Consider the following 21,714-nt stretch of genomic DNA (forward strand, 5'->3'; position numbering starts at 1 on the left):
TTGCCACTCTGTCTTTCAAAGAATTACTTTTGTTTCCCATCCCTATGCCCATCTTTCTAAATTCTAAAGAAATTAAGATATTAAGATTTATAGAATCCAGAACATCCAGTGACCTTTAGAAAATATCAGATGTGTCACACCCTTTTTAATTCTTGACTAATACAATGTTGTGCTGTTAAATTGTGGAAAAAATAACGTGTTCATAACTAGCCCTAGGAAATCAAGGCCTACTGAGATTACCAGCCAAAGGAGGAGAAAAGGAGATGAGTGTCTTGAATGATGAAGACCTTGCTCAGCATGTGGCCTTACTTTCCACAGTCCTATGTACTTTCTTTCCCTCCTCATAAAATCCCTTTTGTGTACTTGAGTTCCCCAAGATGGTGCTTTGAGGACAACAGCCCTGTCCATCTTCTCAAGGATAGTCCTTGAATAAATCTGATTTCCACTCTACCAACTCTCTTCTCCTGAGTATTGGCTTTTGCGCGGTGAGCAGAAGGACTTGGGTCCAGTAACATTAACACCCTCTTTCAATAAGGACTGATAAGATAAAGAGGGGGCAGGCAACAGTCAAAAGGATTGGTCATCACAGAAGCTGAACCTCAGACTGGAGCAGTGACAGCAAAGAGAAGGATGGGGTGGATCACGTTGTCCTCCAGGGACCTCTGTGCCCCTTTCTGGACAGAACAGTTTGACCAGTTCAGAAGGAAACATTACCATCTGGTAGCCACTGACTTCTGGGCAACAGAAGGAAAGTCTTAGAGTAGCATTTAACAGATGCACAGATGTATGTCATTAGGGTCACAGACTTAGAAGACTGGCTCCGGAATATATAGATCACTGTGAGGGTGTTGATGGCCTTTTATGTAAGAAATGTAAGCCCTGCACTACGGCATGTTGAATATCCCTGGTTCTCTCCTATTAAATGCTAAGTTATCCGAAGTAAAAATGCTCATGTTTTCAAAGCTCTGTTGGAACTGTCTTGGATTGAGACCCATTGATCCTAGTACAAAAATTTCAGATCGGCAGCCTGATCCCCAGACTCCAATGCCATAGATTATCCAAGACAAATCCGACTGCCCATTACTGTGTTCTTCTCCATCACACACAGACTCAAACTCAAAACGATTGCTCCCAGAAGCTAGTATCTACCCATGAACATAGTGGGTCTTGAAACAATACCTTGCAGTCTTATCTGATCATTTTACTGAGCAATGAAATATAGCCATAAGTTAAAATAGACTTTAAATGTATTGGTGAACTTATCAATTCTTAGTTGAAATCAATAGTGAGTATTTTGGGGGGGGAACCCTCCAGTAAACAGATAATTACTTCTCAGTCTATTCTTTCTAACAAATAAGTAAGTAAGATTTGTCTCATTCCTATAGACATGAGATTATAAGAAAGAAATTATGTGCAAGACAAAAATCATGTAAAAGAAATTATGCACAAGAAAAAAAAGTATTTGAGTTTGGCTTCTTTTCTCCAAGTCCATAATTTAAAAGTAAAATTAGTAAAACAAATGTGTAATACAACTACTTTTATATATCTTATGGGAAACCACCTTAGTTGTAAAAGAAAGAATGACATTTTATATGGATTGCTGATGTGTGTGCACTTTCTTTTTTATCCCAAATTTTACATAAGCTCTTATGGTCCTCATTAGGCCCTCTGGTTGAATTTCTGTACAGGTTTATTATTTTGGAGAATTGTAAAAGAGATAATAATACTAAAAATCATGGACTGAAGTTAGCCCTGCTGTGGAAATCTATATTGTAACTCCATTGTTTCACATATAGAGACCATTTACAGCTCTACTGAAATTATCTTCTGATAATCTTGAAGGTTTCTTTCCTTTTAAAATTTTTATATAATTTCACATAATATTTTTTCAGAATATTTGAGTAAGTTGCAGCATGATGCCTCTTTATCTGTAAATTCTTCCATATATATTTCCTAAAATTAAGCAATAGTCTTATAGGGGTGTGTGTGTGTGTGTGTGTGTGTGTGTGTATCTCAATAGGAAAAATGTATATAGTATACGTGTGTGGGGGTGCACATGTGTGTGTGTGTTTTCTGGTAGTATTAAAGATTGAACCCAGGGGAGTTCTACTACTGAGCTACCTCTCCAGTCCATTTATTTATTTATTTATATTTTCAGACAGGGTCTCTCTAAGTTGCCCAGGCTGGTCTTGAACTTATGATTCTCCTACCTCAGCCTCCTGGGTCACTAGGATTATAGGCATGCACCAGGGGCCCATCAACAATAGGGATATTTTTAAAAATTAGATTCTAATAGCCCTAATTTAATCGACTGTGTGCTGTGTCATAATTACAATTCAAAACTGGTTCAGATTTAGTAACACTAAATACATCAAGCAATCCAGATACAAACACGAATAGATGGTCAAATTTCCTTTGTAGAGAAATGTTCTATTTTGCTTTCAAATAGTTTTCGTGCATAGGATTTTTTTCCATTTACACCTGCCACCTTGGTCTCTACCCATCTGAATAATTTAGAGTGGTACTTCTATGACAATATGGAGTCTATGAGTTCATTTTGAAGTTATTGGTTGGAGGAGCTGGTTGTTCAGTTTTCAGGTAAGGCCAATTAAGGAAAGTTGACAGTGGGGCCATAATATTCTATAAGGGTATCTATCAAATATTCTTTGTAATGAGAATATATAACACCAATACTTAGAATATTTTAGTCTTCTGGGTGATTTTCTTGGGAAATATAATTTCTTCAACTAGCTCTGAGAAACAGAAAATCTCTGGCAAAGACATTGTTGAATTTGGTTCTACACACCTGAGAACCATAGAATATTCCAAAGAAATACAAGTGGTAGGATAGTGCCAAGCACACTTCTCTACTTCTCTCTCCTCTGTCACTTGACAGCCTGGGAGCTCAGGCCAGACCGGCCACATTCTGAACACTGATCCGTCTTCCCATAGGAGTAACACACTTTAATTTTCACAGTTGGAAGGCAGCCACTAATATAAAGACAAGCAGCTTGTAAAATAAGTAATTAGCAATCAAGAGGAATGAGGGGAAGGAGTGACAGCTGAAAGGTATAGGGTTTCCTTTTTGAAATAATGAAAATGTTCTAAAATTGACTGTGGAGATGGACCTACACCTCTGTGAAACTACTAAAAGCCAGTAAATTCTATGCATTAAATTGACAAATTCTATAGTATGTGCATTATATGTTAATAAAGCTGTTAAAGAGAGTAATGCATTTGGTCCATCCCATAATTCCAAAATGGAAAATCTATGTTAACAATATAACCTTTACATAGGTAAAGATTTTTAATTCTTTGATTTCTCTTTTGCGATACACAGTTAAGGAAAGTCCCTAAGAGAAAAAGAAACCACCATTTTAAGACCCAGTTTCATATGAGCAAGAATCCCTTACTCAATGAACAGAAAGAAACTTCTGCAAACTTACAAACAGACATAAAACTCTTTGTCTCTGAAACAAAATTTAATCAGTTCCATTTTTAACATTATATTACTAAAAGCCAATAGACAAAATCACTAACAAATTTAAGACAGAGAAACAGAGAGATGGCTGGTAATACCTGGGTCTTTCCAAACGTGCCTGCCCCAAGTCACAGATAGCAAAGACTATGTGGAAATAAGACCATGGGGAACTAAGACAAAATTCAGGGGAAGAGGGGCATGGGCACTTTTAAACACACTTTGAAGATTTACAGCCTCATTAGTTTAGAAATAAAAATTGTGTTAATATATAAAGTCATCATCTTTGGTTTGTGAAAATTATATTTTATAATCAATTAAGATACATTCCATAATAAAATGTTAATAAACATGTCTTTAAAGTTTTTGTTATATATGAAGTTATAATATGATGAGTTTTAAGGAACCTGGCATCTCAAACCGTTCCTAGTTTTTATGGTGGTGGTATTATCTATGGTGCCATTTATCAAAAAAGGGAACTTGGGTAGATAAGGGAGAAGAGGGACCCTTTCTCCTCATGGAAACAACTTTTGTTATATAAAACTGTGCCTAATCAGTCTACTTTTCTCAGCCATTGCCAAAATCAATCTGTTCATTCTTCTACTTTGTTTTGATCATATTCACAGATTTTAAACATTTAATTTGACTCGGATTAAATTGGGTTTCTTTGTCTTTCACAAGGAATTCTAAAAATTGGAAGGTCCATTTCATTTTGCACCTGGTCCACATCCCATCCACATAGAACCCTCCACAGCATCTGCCCGACCCTAAACACATGACCACATGCTTGGTCCTTATAGAGAGCTTATGAGGTCACAATGTGGCTCATTTCCTTTCTGGGTATAGCAGTTCCCCCATTATCTGCAGTATCACCTTCTGTAGTTTCAGTTACTGTGGTTGACTGCAGTCTGAAAATATTAGTATTTGTCTTGGCTCTTTGAAGAGAGAGATGGAAACTCTCAAAAGTTTTAGTACAGTATCTGGTTATAATTATAATTGTCCTATTTTATTAGCAGTTATTACTGTTAATCCCTTACTGTGCCTAATTTATAAATTAAACTATCATACGTGTGTGTATAGGAAAGAACAAAGTACACATATATAGGGCTTGGTGCTATCTGCAGCCTCAGGCATCCTCTGGGGCTCTTGGAAAGTATCACATACAGATAAAGGGGGACTACTGTACCATGAGCTATTGCAGTTTTCTTTTTTCATGTGAAATCTTATCTACCTCCTTTTAATTCTGCACATTAGTCCTATTTCTTGGCCCCTGGGGCAAACATAGAATAAGCCTATATTTCAGTTGACAGCTTTGTTAGTATTTGACAATAGCAACGTGTCCCTATTTAAGTTTTCTTCACCAGGTGAAATCCATGGAGTCTAGGCAAATCAACCACTCCGTTCCTCAGGATATATTCCAATTTGTCAGTGTACCTTTTAAACTGGATTTAGTTCCTATTAAAAGAATATTTCTTTTGATCTAATTTATTTGGGTCTTGATTCCCCGCCCCTTTCAGAGTAGAGAAAAAATCTGCCCTTCCATCCAACCTGGTTTAACTGTAGTTAACTAGGGATGAGGACATTTTGTGAGCTATTACTAAATGATCATTGTACTTGTGTTGCAGTTGGTGACAAACAGATCAAGCAATGCTTATATCATGTCAGAGACAAAACTAGAGGGGGTCAGCCTAGAGTATGTTATATACATTTTTACAGATTGTGCACCTTTTACAATGGAAACTTCACCCACCATGTGTAAGTAATGACTTAGGGGAAGAAGAATTATGATACCGTATGCACCAGCTGTTGATCGCACAGTAGGGAGCTCTAAGATATTGAGTGTAAAGGGAAGAAGCCAAGGGCAAGGGGAGAAGACCCCAGAGGGAGTAAGTGGATGGACATGAATGGGGGCAAGCGGGATGTACAGCACTTGGAGAAGGTTAAAGTAAGGAGTGAAAAAAGGGAAAGTTGACTCTCCCCCTCCTCCTGAAGCCTCCAGTAAAATCTTGAGGATGCCTAAGGCTAGAAATGTGAGAATTTGAAGAAGGCACAGGACTTGAAGCTCATTCTTGGATGAGATGAGAAGTGAGAGAATCCCTCCAAAGACTTAGATAATGCTATCCTTGGGTGCCCAGATATTGGCTAGCCATTTAGAAAAAGTCTTACCTTTAGGAAGTGTAGTTAAAATTTCAGCATCGAATCTACTTTTGTGGGAAGTGAGTTTTTCTTTATTGTCAAATGAGAACTCTTTCTGAAAACTAAAAGTCATTCCATTAATAAAGTGTTGAAAGACCATTTAAATCAATATATAGGTCATTATGTGAAAAAAATGCAGAACATAAAGAATCACGCTATTGTCACACATAGTAAAAAATGTTTTCTTTTGGAGGGCGTTTTAGTAAACTTTTAAAATTTGTACTTTTTTTTTTTTTCAGTGCTGGGGATTGAAACCAGCCTCACGCATGCTAGGTATGTGCTCTACCATTGAACTATATCCCTGGCCCTATTAATGCTCATGTTAATATTATGATTTTCTTGTGCAAGTAAGAACAGCACTTGTGTAAGGTGGTGAAAATGTTGCAGGCTCTTGGAGTCATATTCCTTTGTTCTGATCAATGATATTCTACACCCCATCTGTGTATACTTGGATTAATTGCTCAGCCTCTCAATTTCTACAATTCTGTGCTACAATTTCTTCCTCAGAAAATTAGCAACTTGAAGAGACCTATATACTGTCTTCCACTGTTAAAATTTTATTAAAGTCACACAGGCCTTCAGACAATCAAGAAACCAAAGCACAATCAAAAGGTATGAGAGGCCCATAAAGATAGTCTTGGAATAAAAGGGGAGACTTATAGAGGGATTGAGCACTCACTATGCACTTTTCCCTGTGATAAGCATATCCAGGTGTCATCTTAATGGTATCCACTGGGTCCTATGAGGTGTGTGCTCACCCAAGAGGTCATGCAATGAGCACTGCTTTGCATCAGTTGCTGGTGGTGTCAGTATCTATACCATGGCCAATTTGGGCTACCCACAGGACCCACTTGGCTTAAAGTTAGGAGCAAGACACACACAAGTGAGTGCAGTACCAGCTGGTTCCAGAACAGCCCTAGAAGGATTTCATCTTTAGTTTACATGATGTGTCTAAGGACACAGATTTGATAAGGAGAGACGAGATTCAAATCTAGCTCCTGCTCCAGTACTGTAGATGTGCAGCTGCCCGAGACTGCTGGCTACACCTCAGGGACTTGGATGGAAATGTGCCTGGAGTCTAGTAAGGCAGATGGTGCTGCTGCCTCAAAAAGCAGAAAACAAGACACTGCCATTCTCCAACATCAATTACCCCCACAGAAGTGAATAATAGTCCTGAAAATACACTCAGGGTGAAGTGACCTTCCCCATTGCTATGGTTTAAATAGGTGCCCCCCAAAGATCCAGTGTAAAGCTTTGGTTCCCTGGGTAGCACTATTGGGAGGAAGGACTTAGTGAGAAGTCCTTAGGTCATTGGGGATCCTCTGAAAGAGGGTTGTGTGATCCTGGTTTTTTCTTCTCAGGCTCTTCTTGTCATGAGACGTAATTACTTGTTCTGATATATGCTCTTGCCATGTTGTGCCACCTTCATCAGAGAGAGCTGCCCAATCTTAGACTTGCATCTCTAGAACTATGAGCCAAATAAATCTCTTTACTTCATAAGTAGCTTGTGGTAGGTATTTTGTTGTAGTAATGTGAAACTGTCTAATATACCCTGTACCTCTTCCTATTTGTCTCTATAGGGGTACATTTCCATATAGCCCTAAGAAGATTCTGAGTAAGTTGCTGGGCATACTGTCTACGAGGGGCACATGAACAATCTATACCCTATGTACAAATTAAATTGGAAGGAATTTCTGCACATTTTAATGCATGGTGCACCATCAAACCTTTGTAGAACCAAATCCATCAGAAGTTTACCTCATGTAAATGCAGAAAACTTATATTCAAAAATTTATCATGGACTCACATATTTAATAAAATATTGAAAATAATTAAACTTTATAAACCATGCACTAGATTAGCTTAAAGACAATCTGCCTAGTCAGAATTAATACCAATGAGCTGGTATAGTGGCAAGACACCTGTAATCCCAGCTCTACTCAGGAGGCTAAGGCAGGAAGATTGCAAGTTTTAGGCCAGCCTGAGCAACTTAGTAAGATACCCTGTCTCAAAATAAAATTTTACAAGGGCTAGCTCAGTGGTAGAGTGATAGCCTAGCACATGCAAGGACCTGGGCAGAATCCCCAGTACTGGGGGAAAAAAAAATAACTCCAATGTCTAAACAGTGAATTGTAAGGTAGTGATGATTATTTTCAGTGTTATATGCAGGTGTGTGATTTAGTATACTCCTAAAAAAGTTAAATAACTGCAGAAATGTACCCTACTTAAGAAGTAGCATACCATTTTAATTGAGTATTTAGTTGCTAATTTAAATATTTTGATAGGCTTTGTGTGTGTGTGTGTGTGTGTGTGTGTGTGTGGTGCTGAGGATCAAACCCAGGGCCTCATGCTATGCACATGCTCTACCACTGAGCTATATCCCTAGTCTTAAAAAAGATCAGTAAATATCTATTAAATGAATGAATGATTGCTATAAAATACTTTAGCTATATACTATAATTTTCCATAAAGTATCTATATAATTTATACACTGTTGATGTGATAACCAGGGACAAAAATCACAATTATTGAGAATCATTAGAGGCACATATATTCAGCAACATCAGTTATATTTTCCTTCTTTCCTTCCTTCCCCCCTCCCCTCCCCTCTTTTCCCCTTCCCTCCCCCTCCCATCCCCCTTTTTTTCCTCTTCCCTCCCCTCCCCTCCCCTTCCTCCCACTTCCTTTCTGTCCTTCTCTCAACTTTAGAACAGTATATGATTGGAAAAACGTCTCTCCTTACTACCTTTTCCCACCTTGCACACAGGCATGAAATATTAGTATATTAGCAAACATGTATAAATCTCTTTCTAAAAGCTACAGCTCTACATATGTAAGCTGGAACCCATGTGGCTGTCTTACTCTACTCCTGTTCCTGGGGCCTCCCTCCCCCATTCCTGCCACATGCCTGATAATTTCAGAGGAAGCAGATGGCAGAGAGCAAGAACAAATAGAGGGAACCTGGGGCTCGGGCTCAAGGGAATTGCGAAAGCTGTGGTAAATCAGCATGAGAAACCAGGTTCTTAGAAAACATCTGTATATCTTCCCTGGACTTTCACCATCAGGAAAATACTGTTGGGATGTCCTAATATGGCTCCAATAAAATATTGAAAATGATCAAGCTTTATAAACCATGTACTAGACATACATACCCCAAAGAGCCCTTCCATCAGCCTCCTCTCTTTCCTGAGTTGTCAGAGTGCCAAAGCCCAGCTCCCACGATGGGGAACTCCACAGCCTGAGCTTGGATGTCAGATCTTGTTCTTCCTCTTTTCGTCCCTTCCCACCTCCAGGATGAGGGGACTCTGGAGAGACAACCTCTGCAGGCCATGGTGTGCTTGCTCCTCAACCAAAAGTGTCCTGAGCCTGTACTTCAGTATAGAAGCATCTCTCCATTTATAACTGAAGTACATGATGGCCTTAATTTTTGTGATTATAAAATTTGAATGTTCTAATATTAAGAAACATTGCATTTTTATGCAATTATCTTCTCTGAAATAGTGCCCATTCCTGTGACTCATTTTGTCATTCCTGAACCTTCCTTCCTTGACTTCAGTCGGTGCAGAAGACCTTGCCTTCAGCTTCCATGATACAGTTTTTTAAACATGTCCCATTAACCTACTTACATGCCCAGCAGCAGCAATAAGGGCAGATTTTATTAAAAGGAGAGAAGGATGCTGCGCTGTTATCCTCAAACACTCTCCAGCACCCTCTCTGTCAAAGGCTCCCTTACAGTCTGTTTGCTCTGCTACAAAATTGTAAATTACAAGATAAGGGAGGTGCAAGCCCACTACTTCATCTACCTCATCTCTCTAGCTGGTGTCTACTGGACCAGCAGGCAGGCTCTTAGACCTCTAGCACATTTTGTCCTTAGTCCCATGCAGAGTAAGCCAGTGATTTTCATAGGTATCCATAAAATAATGGCCATGATTATGTGCTGTGTCCCTTTGAGTTGCTGTCCACTGAAGTGTCTGACTTTTATATTTCAGGCTTTTCCTGACTCCTTTTCCTTTTCTTTCTTTTTTCTTAGTCACTTATTATCTCTATTCCAATTAGGCCAAAATGCTGGGACGTATTGGGAAATGAGCCACAAGTTCTATTAAAAACATGCCAAAGATGCTGAACAGGGGTAGGTCAAGCACTCTATTAGTGATTTCATCAGTCAGTCGATGAGATGACCTTACTAATGACCCTGAATCATTATTGCTCTAATTTATCTTATATTTAGAAGTATATGAAATACACCAAGGATTTGTCCTATCTAGAGTGTTCGTAAAATCAACTTTCCAATTTTCGAATGCAGAGTTAGGCTCTGCCTGATGAAAATTGGAGTCTGACAACTATTTTTTCTGATGCCAAGAAAATGCAAGTCCTGTCTAGTAAAGTAACAATGTCACAACACATTACGTACAAGAGCATCGGAGTGAAATGAAGGGTGGATCAGGAGTTGGGTTCTTCTAGCACAATGAAGTACAAGTCGAGATCCCTGCCTGAGTGTGTAGGGAGGGAACAATGACTTGGTGCCTCTACTTGAGAATACCAGATGGTATTAAAGACAATGATTTATGATGGAACACCTGCGATAGAGCCACTTATCTGGCATGCACTTTCATTTTTACATTATCTTACATCAGTGATGGGCCATGGAGTCTTAGCCCCTTAGGTAAATCAAATCAGCACCCATAATATCCTGCAGCCAAGGGAAATGGAAGTGCAGACAGGCTGAGAAAGATGCTAACACCAGGCAATGAGAACTCCTCATGGACAGAGGAGTGGGTGAGACAGGGAGGGAGGGAGGGAGGGAAGGAAAGAGGAAGGGATGGGTGGAAGGAAGGAATGGTGGACAGGAAAGAGAGGGGGAGGGACAAGGTTAAGCTCTTTCTTAAAAAATAAAAAATTCCCTTACTTGATGGACAGATTATAAAGGGATAAACCAAGCTTGGAGGTAGATGTGAGACAGAAAAAAGAAAACAGCTCTATAAGTTTGTAACTAGTTATAAGCCACACATTCAATTCCCTAAATAGTTATCATAAATAGCATTAAATCCAAAAAGATTTAAATCTCTGCTGCCCAAGTATACTGTTAAGTCAGTTTGTGTTCTCTCTCTCTCTTTCTCTGTATGTGTGTATAGAGTGTGTGTGTGTGTGTGTTTGTGTGTGTGTGTGTGTGTGATCCTTCCCCTATCCCCGGCTGTGATGCTGGCAGTTGAACCCAGGTCTTTGCACATGCTAGGAATCTGCCAAAGCTTTGAGTTATATCCCTTGCTCCGTATATTTTAATGAATAGAACTCTGGGGAGAAATCATATTGCCAAACACATAAAAGACTTAGGAATTTAAGAGACTATGAGTTTGGGGTATAGCTCAGTGGCAGAGTGTATGCTTAGCATACAGAAGGCCCTAGGTTTGATCCCCAGCATACAATTTAAAAAAAAAAAAAAAAGAAAGAAGGACTTTTAGAGAATCGTTTTAAAAGCTATTATGAATCTCCAAACTTTAAGATTTCTTGAACAAAGGCTACATTACCTTGCAACTTTTCTTTGATGTGGGAATCCCACGAAGTTTAAGTTTTTCTTGTTGAAATCTAAGGGAAAAGAAATAATGTAACATTGAAAGAGTTACACAGTAAGTTAAAAAATTCCATTGGAAAACATCTTTCAAACTCCCTTTGACTATATAATTTAAGAAAAAAGAAAACCACTAGACAGACAAGAAATACAAACATTAAAAAGAGTAAAATTCCACCTATAACTTTTATATAGACAAATTAATTTTTTTCTTCTACTGAAGAGTAATTAATATACTTCATGAGTTAAAATATTCGGACACAGTTCAATACTATTATTTAATTTTTTAGGACAATAAGAATAACTTGAAGCAATTAAATACCAAATGATATAGCTATCTATTCCAGAAAACAAAAAGAAGAAATATTGAACACTTTTGGTGAAGGTAATCACAAATGTTCAAAGTAATCTCCCTGAGAGATTTGAGATGTCTTTAAAGAATGGGAGATTTGGGGGACTAAAGAGCAAGAGAAACCCCAGTTGTATTGTTTTTGCTTTCACTAGAATCTGAACAGTAATGACACATCAAAATAATCACTGGCTTACTTCTGAAGATAAGATACCTATTATGTAAAGACAGCTGGTAACAATTCCATACAGGAAAAACACACATCCCTGGCGAATGGGTTAATCAAAGCCAGGCATAGACAAAATTTATAACCAGTTTAATAGCAAGTAATCTGTTTTATAGTTTTTGGCTAAGTAACTATTTGTCCACCCAGAAAACCACAAATAGACCACTTACAGAAACTGCTTCCCCTAAGGAAGCACCTTTTACTATTTAATATTTAGGAGCAGAAGCCTGAGAGAAAAGTATACAAAACACACCAGATGCTGACACTTCATTATCCATCCAAATACATTCTTAATCCCAGAATCTGGAAATCCTGACCAACTAGAGAACACAATAAAATGAAAGCTGAATGCCAAATAAACATCCGGATTTTTCTTGTAAATAAATATACATGCATTTCGTTAGTTATTTAAAGGAGAATTCGGTTCAAAAAGCCATCAAAGATTGTAGAAGAAAATTCCTGAATCTGAGGCCTGAAGTGTTTCAGTCACTTCTTAATAGTGCATTTGTGCTATCAAATACTTCTGATATATAGTGGCTAAACTTCAGATCTAACATTCAAAAGAACCTCAGCACTTCATTTTTGTTCAAAGAGCACATTGAGTCTGTGATATCACTTTAGCAACTAAATTAAAAGCAAGTATCTTCCTCTGTGCTGGAAAGACAATGTTTTGTTTCAAACTGTCTCATATGAAGAGTTAATAAAAAGAGACTCACTCACCACTGCCTACTGGAAATAATTTAGTACATACAGCATTTGGTTTAGAAAAATATTTTAGCTAAAGCGCAGCACATCCAGGATTTGATCCAAAGTCTGGGCATTCCAATTTAATTTGCAATTTTTCCTATCTAAAGGCTTTAGTGGTTTAGCAATGTCTTTAACTTATTAACAGAAAAAAAATGTACATTTTCAACAATTACAAGATAAGCTCATTTATAAATTCAATTAGATATTTAAAGCATCCTTTGAGAAAACTGTATAACTAATCCGACACAGGAGAATACAGGGTAAAAATGTAGGATTCCAAGAGATGTTACAAAACGAATACATGAGTGCATTCGCTATTTCTCTTGCCTTACCTTGTTTCTCAAATTTGTAAGTTCCCAAGCTGGAAAACCCTGGACTTCTGAACATGGTTGCCCACAGAAGGTTTGGTAACAAAGCCTGCTCTAGGACAGATTCTCAACCAGCCACGGCCTTCGGCTGGTCTAAGCAAAACTGGGTTGAGATCGTTCCCAGTGCAGGGCTAGAGCGACCAGGCACTTGTGTGTCCTTGAGCGTATGGTAAACTCAAAGCAAAAGGCTGCAGGCTGGAACAAATCAAACCCCTTAATCAGATTACAAGCAGCAATGAGGCCTGGAGATGCCGAAACAGACTGGGTTCCAGTGATGGGACATTTATGATATTGCCACTGCAAAGCCGTGGCTGAAACGCAGCGCATGCTTTGGTTGCATAGACAATGTTGCAACCTAACCATCATGGGGCAGTTCCAAACAACTCCTCCTTTCTTTAAAAACAAACAAACATACTAGAAGGAAAATCTACCAAGGATCCCGATGTACTGGGAACAAGAGAAGCCTCCTAAGCCCTTCCAGGCTTCACCAAGTTTGGCTTTGACTAAGTAAAATGAAATATTTTATCTAACAGGGAGCCAAAAATTCATACTTAAGAGTTAAGATTTATGAACAGCACGTGAGTGGAACTGTAGGAAAATAAAAGGGTAGATATTACTAGAGGTTGAAAAATTTTAATTTGAGACAGAAGGTGTTAAGCTTTACCAATAAGACTGTTCCCTGTTTATTTTTAACCGCAGCATGTCGCTGGTGGGCTTAAGCAGTGATAATGCAATTTAAAGAACGATTTACAATAATTAGAGACTGAACATTTCACAGCTAAAAGGGACATCAAAGAGAACCAAGGGAAATGGGCTCAATTACAAAAGGAAATAGAGCTAGAGAAATAACTTGCTTCTGGGGAGACAACTGGCTAGTGATGGGGACAAGGGATCTTGTGGATGTAGATGATGATCATGATTCATTCACCCAGGCCCACCCAGAGGCAGGAACCCTGAGCTTGTCTGTCTCAGTGTCTTTCATCCTCAACACTGTACCTGACACATAGTAGGTTTACAATAAATGTTGGCTCAATGACCATATGAAATCATGGAGTAATGTTTTTTTGAAAGCCGGAGAGCACATTCTGAAAGAGCTTTGTGGATTTTATATTCTACATTTAAGCCAGACTGAGTTCTAAAATATAAACCCACTGAAGTTGCAAATGGATTATACACACAAATTAAGGTGCATAAACATAAAATACCTCAACACTAGTTACAACATGGATCAGTGGCAGCATTTGGCATTTTCTCTATACTTCTCATTACCTCTTAGAAAACGGAAAGGAAAATACAGCAAATAAGGCAGCTAAGAAAACTCAGCAAGAATAACTTAGGTCGTGTGGATAACTGGGGAGCAAACTTCATTGTAAAGTTACGGTAACTGGGAACAAAAAGGGAAAAGGAGGTATTGGAAGAAGAGAGCAGGGAGCAAATAGTGGAAGTGGTGATTCTGGATAGATGAACTTAAACAATATCTAAAATAATCTTTTACAAGGAACTTAGTTTATAGAACATAGTCTCACTTGTTCTTTGCTTATGTTCCTGAAAACCACCCTTGTAAGTAGACTATTCAATTATCATTATTCTAAAAGACTCTAAATATTTTATTTGAAGTATTATTAAGGAATGAGTCTATTCTAATTTTTTTTAAATACGCTTCAAGTACACAAGACAAAGAATTTGAATAGTTTCTTTGTTGGCAACAGAATCTTATCTCACCTTCCAATTATCATATAGAGCAAACTGATTCAAATACCGCTTCACTGTTCAAAGAAAAAAATCATGAAATTCTTTATGAAAATAGGAACATAAAATTTAATCTACTATTTAAATATTTCATCCACAGGAAACCAAATAAGACTGTGAAGAAACCGACATTTGACATCAATAAAAGTACCCATGAGAACAGGCGTGGTGGTGAATGCTGGTAATCTCAGTGACTTGGGAGGCTGAAGCAGGAGGGTGGAAAGGTCAAAGTCAGCCTCACAACTTAGTGAGACCCTGTCTCAAAATAACAATAAAAAGGACGAGGGATGCAACTCAGAGGTAAAGTGTCCTTGGTTTCAACCCTCCAACACCAAAAAGAGAGAGAGTATCCACTAAATATTTCCATTTACTCTCCAATAAATTTTGATTATTACTATGATTATTATTGTTTTAGGCTAGCTCATTCACACAAAGAAGCTACAAGACAGGTAAATGCTTTCATGTCATTCTATGAGGAGATATGCTTTATTTATCTGCAGAGAAAATTCAAGTTATGGCTGTGATTTTTTTTTTTTTTAATTTTAAGGAGAAGACAGCGTCATTTAACAGTGATGGTGGCATAGTCCCTCCCGAACCACTTCATTTCACCACCAACTCAGCACCAATAAAAGAGGATGCACTAATTTCTCTGCCTCTGTATCCACTTATGGACATTGTTCTTTTCTTCAAAACACTATAGTTTTCAATAATCAGGAGAAATGATACAGGAAAGTAAAATATTTTATGGATATTTTAAACTATAAATTTAAAAGATGTGATCCATAATTTAAAAAGATGCAAACGTTTACATTGTCTGCAGATGAGCATACAAAATGGCTTACTGTGCCAAGGAGACAGGAGGGAGCATGATCATGGGGCACAGGGTATCATGACATGCTATGTGAATGGTGACTGGAGAGGACCCAGATGACCAAGAAGAACCTGTGCTTACACAATTTAGCTGATAACATCCCAAAATGGTATTGTTGGGACTACTAAATTAGACCTTGGTGAATCCAAAACCTTGGATCCTGGAATAACTGGAGCCAAAGGGGCTCCTCCAGTCACCTGGTTATTTTGCAAAATGTTACATGACTCCCTCAAGGTCATATAATATATGGTAGAAATCCACATCCAATCTAGAAATCTAGAAATCCACATCCTTTGACTCTACCAGGATTATTCCTATATTCTTGATCAGTCCAAATACAAAATAATAGAGGTCATTTCTGTAAACTTGTCCTGAATTGAGGTCAAGGGTCTTGTAGACTCATAGCCCCTGTTGGCTTAACTGGTAAAGGGCCAGGCTGACCCCAGCAGGAGCAGTCAGGTCAGCTGTTGGCTGTTTTTCACAAACCTCATGTAATTTCTAGGTCCAGTTTTGGTCTCACAGATGTTCCTCAAAACTAGGACTGAACCCAGTCTTGAGTGACTATAGTATTTTGGGCCCCAAGGCAGACACACAACAGCTGGATGGGAAGCATTAAAAAAATGCGCCACTGAGTCCTCTATCATTCCTCCTGTCCTCCCAGTGCTCCCATCTTATTGGAGAAGGGCAGGAAATGGATGTTAAATGTAGGAAATGATAATTTGGTAATTCTACTTTGGGAAATGTACAAAAGAATATTACCATAAATAACATGAGGATGTTTACCATGGGTTTGCTTATGTATGTATAAAACTGGAATCAGTGGGCAAATGGGAACATATTTAAGATGGGTAAGTAGAATGCAAAGGAAATCAAGTCTGACACTCAATTAGTAATTTAGAAAATGTTTAATATTATGCTATCCCAGGGATATACACATATACCTGCTCTGAAAGACAGTAAATTGATGCAAATATTTCACAACTCAGATAACTGTGTATCCCCCACCATTTCTCAAATAAACAGGATTTACTTTTATAATCACAAAAACAAGCATAAATAAAGAGGAAGGCAACTTGACCTCTTAATTTCCCCAAGGCTTGGGCCTAGGCTAAACATCCAGCAGAAATTCAAGGGTGAAAGAAATTGTGCTTATGGACCTATATGCACCTAGTAACCTGCCCGTTTCTTCTATGCTCATCCGTGTTCTTGGCTACTGATTAAGGAGTTGACCCAGACAATCACCAAAACCCATGGTAACACAGAACACAGCGTTTCTCAACTCAACCCCACGCAGGTCATGATCCCAAAGAAGTACATAGACAACGCTCCTTGCCTACCAATGCTGAATTTACCCAGTAATGCCTTTTACACATTTCTTTCTCTCCTGGTGCTTCTCTGTTACCAAACCTTTCCTGTTCAAAAACATTCACCGTCTCCTAGCTACAGGATTATAGAAACTTGAGGAGCAACCTGAGACACTTCTGGGTGCATTTCTAGTCTAGTGCAAGACTCAGAACAAATAATAAATATTGGCTGGGAAGAAGATTACCTCTACATAGGGAAGAGGGGTGGGAGGGAAAGGGAGGGAGAAAGGGAATTGCATGGATGGTGGAAGGAGACCCTCATTGTTATACAAAATACATGTATGAAGGTGTGAGAAAAAAAAGAATAGTGTTACCCTAGATTAGGTAGAGAGAAGTGATGGGAGGGGAGGGTAGGGTTGGGGAGATAGGAAGGATAGTAAAATGAAACAGACATTATTATTACTGTGTGTATATATACCTGACTGCATGACCAATGTGATTCTGCAACCTGTATACTCAGAAAAATGAGATATTATATCCCATCTAATTCAAATGAATGATATGTCAAGGTCATTGTACTGTCATGTGTAACTAATTAAAACAAATTTTAAAAAAGAAAGAAAAAAATAAATATTGGCTGAACGAATCAATCAAGCAGGACAAGCAATGACACAAATTTTGCTCTTTACCTCATTCTTGACCAATTCTATTTCCTAAATAGGTGGCATAAAAGGAAAGCATCATTAGTTCTTATGTTTGGATGTGAAGTGTCCCTTGAAGACTTGTAAACTTGTCCTGAATTGAGGTCAAGGTTCTTGTAGACTCATGTGTTGAAGGCTTGGTCTCTAAAATACAGTGATGTTCTGAGATGGGACTTCTGGAAAGTGACTGGATCAGGAGGACTCTGACCTCATCAATGGATCAAGCCACTGAGAGACTCAGAAGTTGAATGGATTACTGGGAAGTGGTGGAAAGTATAGGAGGTGGGACCTAGTAGAAGAGAGTGAATCCTTAGGGATGAGACCCCTCAGTACTATATCTGTGCCCTTTACTATATCTTGTCCCTGGCTCCTTCCTGTTTATTTCTCCCTCTCCCTCTCTCTCTCTGTTTCTTGGCTGCCATGGGCTGAACAGATTTCCTTTGTCATGTCCTTCCAGGAAGATGTTCTGCCTCACACCTCAGACCCAGAACAAAGGGGCCAGCCAACCATTGACTGAAACAGTGAACCAGAATCAATCTTCCCTCCTCTATGTTGTTTATGTCAGATATTTTGGTAACAGTGATGAAAAGCTAATACACTACTCTTTGCTCAACTTGAGACTCCTAATGAAATCTCATCTTTCCTACAACATGAAGTGATGCTGTGGAACATAAATATTTGTGTACAGGAAGAAATAGGAAGACAATATGGGAGATTCACTGGGGACATCATGTATTGGTTAAAACAGGGAAGATGATTCCTGAGGTCCAACTACTGACAATGTCAGTATGAGTCCAGGTAGGAAGGATCAGCTCCCCAAAAGCCAAGGTCAAAAGATAAAAGTGTCAGATGACAAAGGATAGTGGTATTAAACCCTCAGGGACTGTGCAGCACAGTTCACTGCTGTGGCTCAGATTACAGGGAGGCCATCTGAGGAGCCAGTCCCCTGTCAGGTGTCATGCTGAGGACACTCCAACACCCTGCAACACAAGTGACAGCTGTCCTCTGGGGTTGTCCTCAAGGAGGAGAAAATGGAAATAACCAATGACAAGGGAAATTACTGTGCACCACACCTGATATCTGGATATTTTCTACTATAGCTGGTGTGACAAGGTAAAGCATAGGACCTGTGCCCTTTACTCCTTCATCACCATACTGAGTTCTGGGGGGACTGCACTCATTGGGTCCTCTCCAAACCTGCTAGGGAGATCCTATTACCACCCCTATTTGCATATGAGAAAAGTGAGACAGCATGCAATCTAGGATAAACAGTGAAGCCTGAAAAGACAATGCTAAAGGCAAAATGGCATTCTCTGGCCAACCAAAATAACATCAGAGAAGAAAGTAGGAAGGTAAGGTCAGAATTAAGTCAGAGAATGTACGGAACACTCTGATACAAGAGCATATCTCGCCATCTACACGTGGAACTCCTTGTTGGGAAATGATTCAGATGCATGGGTCTCCCAAGGACCCTGTGGTGCCATCCTTACTGAGTTCTCCAGAACAAATATGAAAGTCCCCCCATCCATGGGAGAGTCAGCTGAAATATAAATAGGCAACACAGTTCAGGGTGAAAATTTCACCAATAGTTGCCTGCAGACAAACTGTTGTGAGTTACTGGTACATTTTTTAAATTAAGTGCCACAGAAATCATTTTAATGAAATCTCCTATAAGGTACTACAGATGACGGCTGGACTGAAATTCCAAAGTTAAAGATGTATTTTTATAGCCTACTAAAGGAGTATTCTGCATGCCAGAAACAGCTTTAAATGGTCTTCTCGTTTTCTTTGGTGGATTTTATTTATGTGCATAGACCCTTAATCTGAGGCAGAACTGCCTGACATGAGGTAATCCCGTGAGTGGGAAGCCCATTCAGTCCTGTTCATTTCCCCTTTATCACACACTGGTTATTAATACTTTCCAGACTCCTTATTTTAGTTCAATTCTCCTCCTGTGTGTGCTGCAAAATGCTCTGTGAATTCTAGTTAGTAGTCATATTTTGGACAAGTCTGCAAATAAAATTTTGCGTTACATCACTACCTAAGGTAATTTAAAACAGGCCACGTATGTGGAGATGAAAGGGCAAAAGTACTTTCAACAATCAGATATATTACAACTCACAGCTATTTCTTTATCAGATGTGTTGAAAGGAAACCATGCCAGCTTTTCCATACTTAAGAATTCTTTTTTTGAAAGGAAGGCTTATTGCAATCTCCTCAAAGACTTATTAATGTCTCTAAAATAAATGTTCAAATGGGTAATGCTCACATTTATAGTGAAAATGATCTCAAATTATTTTGATTTCTGGCTGATTTTGAATGTATGGCAAATGATGCTTGGGAAGAAAAATATAGGTATCACAGCAAATGATTTTCAGAGCAAGAATACAAGACAAAGGTCAGTTCCATGTTTAAAGTGTACACTGAGGGCTAGGGATGTACCTAGGTGTATAGGTACTTTCCTAATATGCACAAGGCCCTATGTTTGATCCCCAGCATCACAAAAATAAGTAAGTAAATAATAAGTAAATAGTACACTGAAATATGCAAACAATGGAATATTATTTAGCCTCAAAGGGAATGACATTCTAACACATGTCACAACATAAATGAATCTGAAGATATTAGGCTAAGTGAAATAAATATTATATGATTCCACTTAGATGACATTCTCAGAGTAATCAAAATCATACATTCAGAAATAGAATGGTGGTGGTCAGGTGGAGAGGAGGGACCAAGGGGTTGTTGTTCAAGGGGGACAGAGTTCAATTGGGGATGATGAAAACATTCTGTAGATAGATGGTGTTATCACTGTACTACGTGAAATGGCCTTATACCACTTATAAATGGTTAAGATGGTAGATTTTATGTTATGTGTATTTTATCACAATAGAAAAAGTACACTGAAGGCAAATCACAAGCTGACACAAAAAACAGGTTCCTGCTGAACATCCAGAGGACACTGTGGTTCGTGATACTGGGCCAAATATGGAGACCAATGGGCATGGGGCTAGCCCACCACTCCTGCAAGGTTAGGGAGACACAAAGATTGTGACCTATGCAAAGCACCAACCCACAAAAGATTCTTAAACAATAACCTGATGAATAAATCCCAGATGTTGAACTGTATAAAATCTGCAGCTTTCCCCTGGAATATCATAAGGTGCAAAACTGTCCCTCTTCAGAGCCACAGGGGTTCAAGCCTTCCTTTCACTGACAAAAAGACCTCATGCAGAGGGAAGAGGGCTGACACAATTACAACTACCCAGGGATGTTAGGGAAGGTTTCTGCCAACTTCTATCATTCAATACTCACGATTTGATGGTTTTCACATGAACAGACAGCAAGGAAACACTGAATCATCAGAAATGAGAAATTTTTATGAGTCTCTAAGTCCAGATGGCAGACAAGTAAATATAGAAAATGACACCTGATAGATCATAGCTCTTCTGGAACTATACTTGAATGATTTGAAGGATAGGGCTATGAATAATGCCTGTGCCTCTTTGACCTCTGAAGGGCATCTTAAAAACAGCAACAATGACAACTTCAACAATAATCAGTATGAAACTCCAGGAAAATCCTAGCAACCTGACATCCTTGATGTCACCAGATCACATTAACTGGTACCCGCGTGTAACTTGGGCTCTCAGAATGGGTTCCCAGAATGTTTGCTCACTGATGTGAGTGAGAGATGGTCCCAGTGGGATTTCACACATTCATGAGGACCTTGTTCAGTGCAATCAGAACAGAGAAAACAGATCTTGAGGTCACAGAGTGGGTGGCATTGAAAGGTTGTAGTGAAAAATATCAATGACATAATCTTCACTTTATGCACTCAAATGATGAGAGACATGTTTACACTAATAAGTAGGTTTAATAGCTGCTTGAGGTCAATGATATCAAACCTGGGTGGCCCTCTGTGTCATATGGGGTGCTCAGTAAACACAAAGGTACTCTTATTCCAGAAGATTATGAGACGCTCCAAAGTTCAAAAACCAGAATACAAACCATTCCTGATATTAAATCCAGAAGAAGTAGAAAATAGATGGGATAAATTTGATGAAGGCAGGCATCTCGGAAAAAGTGACTTGTGAGCTTTGTTGTGAAGGCAGTGGTGGCTGCAGGTAAGTGGGGAGGAGGGGACTGGACATACCAG

At 38.8% G+C, this 21,714-nt stretch overlaps 1 protein-coding gene across 10 annotated transcripts in view; it reads right to left on the reverse strand.

The window, feature by feature from the left end:
• Nucleotides 1–21,714, reverse strand: part of Svil (supervillin) — a 232,250-nt gene that overhangs the window by 86,989 nt on the left and 123,547 nt on the right. For 9 of the 10 annotated variants that reach the window (XM_071599931.1, XM_071599930.1, XM_071599932.1 and 6 more), the window contains 2 exons: nucleotides 11,200–11,257; nucleotides 5,645–5,736 (listed from right to left, as the gene is read on the reverse strand). The gene's annotated coding sequence lies outside the window, so the exon portion shown is untranslated. The remainder of the gene's footprint in view (nucleotides 1–5,644; nucleotides 5,737–11,199; nucleotides 11,258–21,714) is intronic. The other variant, XM_071599934.1, reaches the window with a different exon arrangement.

Source organism: Marmota flaviventris, chromosome 12 (genome assembly GCF_047511675.1).
Source record: "Marmota flaviventris isolate mMarFla1 chromosome 12, mMarFla1.hap1, whole genome shotgun sequence".
NCBI classification, from domain to species: domain Eukaryota; kingdom Metazoa; phylum Chordata; class Mammalia; order Rodentia; family Sciuridae; genus Marmota; species Marmota flaviventris.